Raw genomic sequence first — 9,308 nt, 5'->3', positions numbered from 1 at the left:
CCAAAAATAGAGAAAATGGGCCAAAGTATGAAATCAACACGGCCTGGACCTCCTCAAACGGGCAGATCACACGGCCGTGTCAATTTGGTAGGCTCGAGCACGGCCTGAAGTAATTGAACACGGGCGTGTCCCTGCCGAGCCCAAGTTGAGTCCAATTCGAAAAAGGCTAATTTTGAGGGCTCCTAGGCATTCCAAAGCCTATAAATACACCCTAGAGGAGGAAGAAAAGGGAGACACAAAATAGGGAGTAAGGAATTACTCCAAGGAAGCCGATTGATCCATCTCAGAAGCCGGATTCACCATAAAGACTGGAGATCTCTCCTCAATTTCCCCTTCAGGATTTTTGGGTTTTCTTTATGTTTTGTATTCTTTATTATTCTGAGATGTTTTCTTATTTAGTTATGAACTAAAACCCCTAAATAAACCTAAGATGAATCTTGTTATTATTTTCTGAATTGTATGATAAATATTTAACTTGTTCTTAATTATGTGTTTTTAATTCTTGTTTTGATATCCCAGGATATTGATTCAAGATAAGCTCTTATTCAGAGGAGGAATAGACCCTGTCTAAGAGTACATTTGTCATAATTAAGCGGAGTTGTTTGCACGCCTAGACAAAGGGTGACAAGATTTTGATGGATTAGGGCGAAACCTAATAAGGGGATCCATAGATCGAGTTAATGCAACCCTAAGGTGTTAATTAGAGAAAGGTCTCAATTATTCAATCTAGGGATTAGACGTTATTAGTCTTGAGTAGGGATAATAAAATACTTTGGGATCTCTAAGGAACAAGTTAAATGAATAAATCGTCCAATTCGGAGCCAGAATAACAAGTACAGTCTAGGTGGATTTTTCCTTAGGTATTGTCTTAAGTCAATCGATTTTCCCAAAAGCAATTCCTCAATTCTATTCTCTGTGAGTTCTTAGTTTAGATAATTAGTTAGGTAAAAACAAAACCTCTTTATTCCTAGGCTAGATAATAAAAAGATTGTCATTACTAGTACTGTTAGTTCCTTTGGGTTTGACAATCCAGTCTTGCTAAAACTATACTACTGTTCGATAGGTACACATGCCTACATTGCGATAATAGTTAGTTTCAAGAACGATTAACTATAAATATTTAAAACTTATCACGAAATCACGCGATCAAGTTTTTGGCATCATTGCCGGGGAACTATGATATTAGGAATGCTCAATTTTTATTACTTTAGCCATTTATTTTTCTTGCAATTTAATTTAATTTAATTATTATTATTATTTATTAATTTACTTTTTCTTTCCATTGGCAGGTTTTTTATAGTTTATGACTAGAAGAAACCTGTCAGGACCACTACTTTTTGATGAAGAAATCGATCACATATTTTGCAGAAACCAAAGAGAAATAAGACGAAGCTTAAGATACAAAGAGAACGAGCAAGGAGACGATACTCAACCCCCAACCGAAAAGATGGCTGAAAACCAAGACAATCAGCTACCTCCTACAATTGCGGCTAATCAAAATCCTGTTCCACGCACTATTTATGATTATGCTAAACCTTCTTTAACAGGAACTGAATCATGCATAGTTAGACTTGCTGTAGCTGCAAATACTTTTGAACTAAAACCTAACACAATTCAAATGATACAATAGTTTTTTCAGTTTGATGATTTGCAGGATGAAGATCCCAACGCTCACTTAGCAAACTTTTTGGAACTATGCGATACATTAAAATTAATGGCGTTTCTGACGATGCCATTCATCTTTAGTTATTCCCTTTCTCATTAAGGAACAAAGCTAAACAGTGGTTGAACTCATTACCATGAGGGTCAATTACTACTTGGGAACAAATAACTGAAAAATTTTTACTAAAATATTTTCCACTGGCTAAAACAGCTAAATTACGTAATGATATCTCTTCTTTTGTGCAGATGGATTTAGAAACACTTTACGATGCATGAGAGATACAAGGACATTTTGAGAAGGTGCCCTCACCATAGGTTACTACTTTGGCTTCAGGTTCAAACATTCCATAATGGCTTGAATCCTTCGACTCGACAAATGGTTGACGCAGTTGCTGGCAGCACCATCAACAATAAAACACCTGAAGATGATTATGAGTTTATTGAGGAGATGTCACTGAATAACTATTAGTGGCAAGTCATGAGGACAAAGCCAATGAAAACAGCCGGCGTTTATAACGTCAATTCGGTCACCATGCTCTCTAATCAAGTAGAACTCTTGAATAAGAAAATTGATGGCTTTCTTAGTTATTCACAGGTTCACCCAGTAATGCAGTGCGCAGCAAGTGGAGGTGGAACAAGCTATTCGAAATACCAACCTTATGGCCACAACATGGATAACAACCAGTTAAATTACATGGGTAATAATCCTCGATCTCAAAAATAATCCATATAGTAACACTTATAATACAGGTTGGAGGAACCACCCCAATTTCTCATGGGGCGGTCAAGGAAATCAAAGGCCACAACATCCTCCAGGATACTAGCAACCACCCTACCAACAGGAAAAGAAGCCGAACCTTGAAGAGATGCTCTCAAGGTTTATATCGGTGTCAAAAACTCATTTCCAGAACACCAAGACAACACTTAAAAAACAAGAAGTGTCGATCCAGGGGCTCGAAACTCAGATAGGTTAGCTTTCTAAACTAATCTCCGAACGACCACAAGGTAGCTTGCCAAGTAACACTGAACCTAAGCCAAGGGAACAGCTCAACGCGATTAATGTTCAAAATGAAGAAGGATTTGTTGAGCCTGAGCCAGAAATGAGGCAAGAAACAGTGGTAAGCAAAATTAAAGGTGAGGTAGATTATAATAAAGCAAACCAGTGACTGTCAAATATAAACCTCGTGTGCCATACCCCAATGCGACAAGGAAAGACCGCTCAGATGAACAATTTGGTAAATTTCTTAAACTCTTAAAAGAATTACATATTAACTTACCGTTTATTGAAGCTCTATCGCAGATGCCAAACATAATGAAATTTTTAAAGGAGCTTTTAGTAAATAAGTGGAAGTTGGGCGAGGCATCACATGTGGAGCTGAACGCAGTTTGTTCAGCTATTCTCCAAAATAAACTACCCAAAAAACTAAAAGATCCAGGGATTTTTATAATTCCTTGCTTAATTAGCAGTTTAGATATTAATAATGCATTAGCTGATTTAGGGGCTAGTATCAACGTCACTTCTTACAATATGTTTAAGCAACTAGGTCTTAGGAAACCCAAATGACTAGGATGAGCATTCAATTAGCAGATAAAACTATAAGATTCCCTAGGGGTATTATTGAAGATGTACAAGTTAAAATCGATAAATTTATATTTTCCGTTGACTTCATTGTTCTAGACATAGAGGAGGATATTAGCACTCCTTTAATTCTAGGAAGGCCCTTTTTAGCAACTGCTAAAATAATTATTGATGTTGGCACAGGTGAACTCACACTCCGTGTGGGAGACGAAACAATCGCTCTTCAAGCTCGCAATTCTGGCAACAAATCAGAAATTACAGGTGATCCTTTAACCCATTCTACTAAATCTGACAATATGGTAAACCAACTTTGTAAGAAATGAGTCTGAAGGAAGCACATGAGTCATTTTCAAGCAATAGTAGAGGACTTATTCATAAAGAACGAAGGCTACAAATCGAGGAGCTAGATGAATGGTTGACGAATAAACCAAGAACACCCGATAAACCAAAACTACGCCAGGACGAACTCAATACCTTTCCAAATCAACTTAAAATTGGAGATAAAGTCTTATTAGATACCGCATATCCCCATATTGTCGCTACAACATCAAATGTAGAAATCCCTCTTACGGTACTCAGTATTTTCCCATTTGGTACCGTCTAGGTGAGTCATCTAAATTTGGCACTTTTAAGGTAAAAACACCCGTTTAAAACCTTATTTTGATGAGATTGATAGCAAGAATGAGAAGTATAACCTCAAACCACCATGATTATTCAACGGAGAGGTAAGTCGAGCTTAGACTATAAACAAGCGCTTCTCGGGAGGCAACCTGAGCGCTAACTGTATTAACTTCTTTAAAATTTAGCCTTCAACATCTAACTTACTAACGGAGCACTTGAATAATGGTTTTCCACAAGGACACAGCCAAAAGCACGGGCGTGTTTAGGGCCGTGTGAAAATAGGGCAACAAATTTTCCTAAACACGGGCTACGATAAAACTCCACGGTCGTGCGACATGGCCATGGTCGAACCTGCCAAAACAACACGGGCGTGCGACACGCCCGTGTGGAAGAACCGTGGGCGAACCTGTTAAAACAACACGGGCGTGCGACACTCCCATGTCTAATACCCGTGGTCGAACCTGTTAGATTGACACTGGAATAGGTCTTCATACATGGGCGTGGGAGAAGTGAACAACACCAGACATTGCCATGTGACACGGCCATGTGCACCTACACACCCAAGGGACACGGGCGTGTACTAAATGTCAGACGCGCCCAAATTCAAAATTCGTGAATCACACGGGCAAAAATTAGGGAACACGAGCGTGTGCCCTAGCCGTGTGTCCTAGCTGTGTGTCCCAAAATCTATAAATACCTTGCACTATTCACTTTCTTGCCCATTCAAATACCCTAACCCTAGCCGCTGCAAGTCCACACGGCCTCCCTGCCACGCCCGTGTGCCGCCTCCAACTCTATTTTTTACGCTCAATCCTCTCTTCCTAGCGTTTGTTTACTTCTTTCTTGTCTATTTTAATGATGTCTAAGGCTTTTTATCATAATAATATGCAAGTTTTTATGTTATTTTCATACTTTTAAATGTCATAATCTAGAATAATTTTCATTTTTATTCATGTTCAAGTTTTTTTTTACAAGATTTCTTTACTCCATTTGATTAGTTAAAAGTAAAATATTCATGGTTAGGATAGGTGGAATACTCATGCCTTTTTCAAATATTCTAACTCAGTCATCATACTTTTCAAATGCTTCTTGTTATTTGCCAATTTTTTAATCTTTTATTATTATTCATGCTATTATCATGCAATGCCACAAAAGTATGCTATAAAATGGATTAGTTTGATTAGAATTGTTAAGTGATGATAGTTGTGGCTGAAGTATTAGTCATAATCTATGACTTTTTGAATTTAGATACATTCTTCCTTGTCCACTCATCAAAACAAAGTAATAGTTTTGATTGCAGGTTTAGAATGTCGTTTTCACATGGTAAGAAGGTCGTTGTCCCTACTTCAAGGGAAAGGAAGGGAGCGTCATCTTCCTCGGGTCCTACCGAGGAAGTTCGTCACCCTTTCCTGAGATTCCCCATCTGGCCCCAAGAAGAACTATTCCAAATACTCTGGGCCCAACCTTTAATTGTGGGCCGCTGCATTGACTGGACCGTGGTAGAATAAGCTCAATTGGCTAAAACGATTCGGGCCCTCCTAACCACTGACCCATGGGAGCTATTCTTTGGGATCATCGAGCCAACATACCTCGAGATCACAATGGAACTATGCTCAACGTTCCATCTTTAGGCCGTAATGACGAACTATGATGATCCCAGCACAGTCTCATTTTGCCTAGGTAGGTTATTCTGCCAGCTCAGCGTCCTAGAATCACGTACGGCACTGGGTTTATATATGGAGGAATTCAAGGAGGAGAATGACTTACATGCTCGCAACTGCCACATCCATCGTTCTCCTTTACGGTGCTAGGACGCACTAGTACCAAGTAGGGCCACCTACAATCCCAGCCGCTCCAAGGCATCGGCTCTCCCTCCCTCTCTAAGGTACCTACACACCATTTTGACTAACACGATTACAGAGAGGTGAGAAAGCACTGGCGTCGTCAACACTCACGACGCCTACATTTTATAGTGTATGTCGCACGGGCACGTCATCGACCTTGCCTATTTCATTGCCCTCGCTATTCATCACCAGAAAGAGCGGCATAGAAAGGTGATCATCTCCATTGGCCCTTATGTTACTCGGTTGGCTCGATACTTCGGGCTCCTCAGCACCGCGGTCCAAGAATCATCCTTAACCCTCATTGGCCAGATGTCTCCAAAAGGAATCTCAAGCATGCTTAGCATGAGGATGATCGAAAAGCACCGAGAAACCTACCCTCTTCAATATCGTCTAGCCTAATCTACCCAGGAGGAGACCTACTAGGACATTCCTGATGATGTCCCTCCACAGCACGAGGACCCACCGACTCAGCCACCACTACCCTCTCATCCAGTTCATGCGGCAGCTTCATATGCTAACATCTCTGAGCGCCTCACTCGATTCGAGTAGCAGTGTTTTCAACGATTTGACAACATTGATGGTACTCTACAGTAGATTTGTCAGCACCTCCACATCTCATCGCCAGCCCCACCTCATAAACCATCCAGCGATGAAGATGTTTAAAAACATTTATTTATTATTTTATGTTTTAATGTTTATTAAAACTACTTTTTTATTTTTATTAGATTTTGGAATTTTATTTTTAATTATCAATTTTGATTATTTCTTTATGAGTAATTATTCTTCCTTATACCTCCTAAAAAGTTCCTGATTTTATCATACCAGGAAAGGTTCTTCACGACTGTCATGTCCTGATCAACCACGACCATAGCTACCACTAGATATAATATTCTTTTGGCACAAGATTTATGGACTAATGAACCTCTACGACCGTCGGAGTATCCTCCTCCGCTCTCGAACAAATTACTCTCGAAAACTCTAGTTCGAGGAATTCATCATACAGGAAGTTTCACTTCTTTCCCTATCTTATTTTTATACTCTAATATCTATCTTTGTACATTTAGGGCAATGTATGTCTTAAGTGTAGGGGGTATTTATTTCATTATTAGAAAATTCCCTGAATGACTACCTTGTTCTCTTGAAAAGCTCTCATATCATATTTAGGATAAATTTTGATGATTTATGATTTTTGTTGATATATCTTGAATTAAAACATAGGCATTTATGCATTGATTGTTTAAACCTCAAGACATTAAAAAATCAAGCATGATAAGTTGATTTTTAAGAATTTAAAATCTTAGGTTGTTTCCCCAAATTTTAGGTATTAGTTTGAGTTGGAATTCATAAGTTTTAAACATCAAAAAGCCATAATTTTTGTGAGATTTTTGAGCCTTTTGAGCATCTATTAATTCTTTCATGCTCACTTTTATTATTGTTTTGAGTGTATCAGTATTGAACTGTTATTCTAGAACTTGCTTGATTATGCATGTCAAGACCACATCATTTGATTTGATATGTCAAAATGATTAAGGCACTTAGGATTAACCCACTCATGCCATGAAAAGCCTACCTTCATTATTAGCCCCTAGTAAACCCCCTTGAGCCTAACAAGCCATTTCTTGTATTACCCTTAATATTAACCCTTAACCTATTATTGTTGAAATCCCCTAAATTAATCCTTATTTTTGACTAGATTTGAGTTGAATAAATTGCTTAGCTATGTCTTGTTCTTAATAGATAGTCTATGTTATTTTACTTGTTCACAAAAAAAAAAACTATGTATACACATTAGTAATTCCATATTCTGAGAAGAAGCTCTGTTGTACGCAAGTGATGATTAACTCTTTTTCTAGTAAGGAAAATTTTCAATTCAATCTCGATTCTAACCCTTTCTTTTAGCTTGTGACCACACCCCCTAACCAAGCCTTATTACAACCCTCTAAAGACCTTTTGATTGATGTTTCATCTCAATTTATCAGTGGTGGAGATTTAATTTTCATGCAAGCCTATGGTAATGACTTTTCATTATTGACTATTGAGTGCTTCATTTATTGTCCTTAAAACACCTCGAGTGATTTGTGTGGATCTTTAGTAAGGATGTGAAACTCTGTGATATTTCGAATCAAAGGTAATTACTTAAATGAGGAGAGACACCTATGTTTTCAGGAGAAAATGCTCAACTTGGAATGCTTGAAACTTTTATGTTCTTTTAGTTGAACTCTCAATGTATGATTACCTATGAGTTACTTTGAGATATTATCGATAGAAATTAGAAGTTGAGAAGAATTCATTTTGATTATGAGTTGAGAATTTTGCTTGAGGACAAGCAAATGCTTAAGTGTGGAGGTATTTCATAAACCGTATTTTATACATATTTTTTACCCCATGTTTAACATATTTTATGGATGATTTCCTATTAGATTGGTGAATTTGATGCTCCTAATGCTTTAATTTCATGTTTTATACTTAAGAGAGCATAGGAGAGCGAAAGGAACGAGAAACGGGCCAAAAAATAGAGAAAATGGGCCAAAGTATGAAATCAACACGGCCTGGACCTCCTCACACGAGTAGATCACACGGTCATGTCAATTTGGCAGGCTCGAGCACGGCCTGAAGTAATCGCACACGAGCGTGTCACGCGGGTGTGTCCCCCCCGAGCCCAAGTTGAGTTCAATTCGGAAAGGCTAATTTTGAGGGTTCTTAGGCATTCCAAAGCCTATAAATACACCCTAAAGAAGGAGGAAAAGGGAGACACATAAGGAAGCCGATTGATACATCTCAGAAGTCGGATTCACCATCAAGACTGAAGATCTCTCCTCAATTTCCCCTTCAGGAGTTTTGGGTTTTCTTTATGTTTTGTATTCTTTATTATTTTGAAATGTTTTCTTATTTAGTTATGAACTAAAAACCCTAAATACCTAAGGGGAATGAAACCTAAGACGAATCTTATTATTATTTTCTAAATTGTATGATATATATTTAACTTGTTCTTAATTATGTGTGCTTAATTCTTGTTTTGATATCCCAGGATACTGGTTCAAGATAAGCTCTTATTTAGAGGAGGAATAAACCCTGTCTAAGAGTACATTTATCATAATTAAGTGGATTTGTTTGCGCGCCTAGACATAGGGTGACAAGATTTTGTCGGATTAGGGTGAAACCTAATAAGGGGATCCATAGATCGAGTTAATGCAACCCTAGGGTGTTAATTAGAGAAAGGTATCAACTATTCAATATAGGGATTAGATGTTATTAGTCTTGAATAGGGATAATAACATAACTAAGGGATCTCTACGGAATAAGTTAAATGAATAAATCGTCTGATTCGGAGCCAGAATAACAAGTACAGTCTAGGTGGATTTTTCCTTAAGTCTTGTCTTAAGTCAATCGATTTTCCCAAAAGAAATTCCCCAATTCTATTCTCTGTGAGTTCTTAGTTTAGATAATTAGTTAGTTAAAAGCAAAACCTCTTTATTCCTAGGCTAGATAATAAAAAGATTGTCATTACTAGTACTTTTAGTTTCTTTGGGTTCGACAATCCGATCTTGCTAAAACTATACTACTGTTCGATAGGTACACTTGCCTACATCACGATAATAGTT

At 37.9% G+C, this 9,308-nt stretch overlaps 1 non-coding gene across 1 annotated transcript; it reads right to left on the bottom strand.

Annotated features, from left to right (window-relative positions):
- Nucleotides 1–1,875: 1,875 nt before the first annotated feature.
- LOC128287134 (small nucleolar RNA R71) lies at nucleotides 1,876–1,980 on the bottom strand. Its single transcript, XR_008277831.1, has one exon. It is a non-coding gene; the product is annotated as a small nucleolar RNA R71 (small nucleolar RNA).
- Between the last annotated feature and the right edge of the window lie 7,328 nt (nucleotides 1,981–9,308).

The sequence above is a fragment of the Gossypium arboreum genome, chromosome 13, assembly GCF_025698485.1.
Source record: "Gossypium arboreum isolate Shixiya-1 chromosome 13, ASM2569848v2, whole genome shotgun sequence".
Lineage (NCBI taxonomy): Eukaryota > Viridiplantae > Streptophyta > Magnoliopsida > Malvales > Malvaceae > Gossypium > Gossypium arboreum.
Note: the sequence above shows the minus strand (reverse complement) of the source record. Positions and strands in the feature narration are given on the sequence as shown.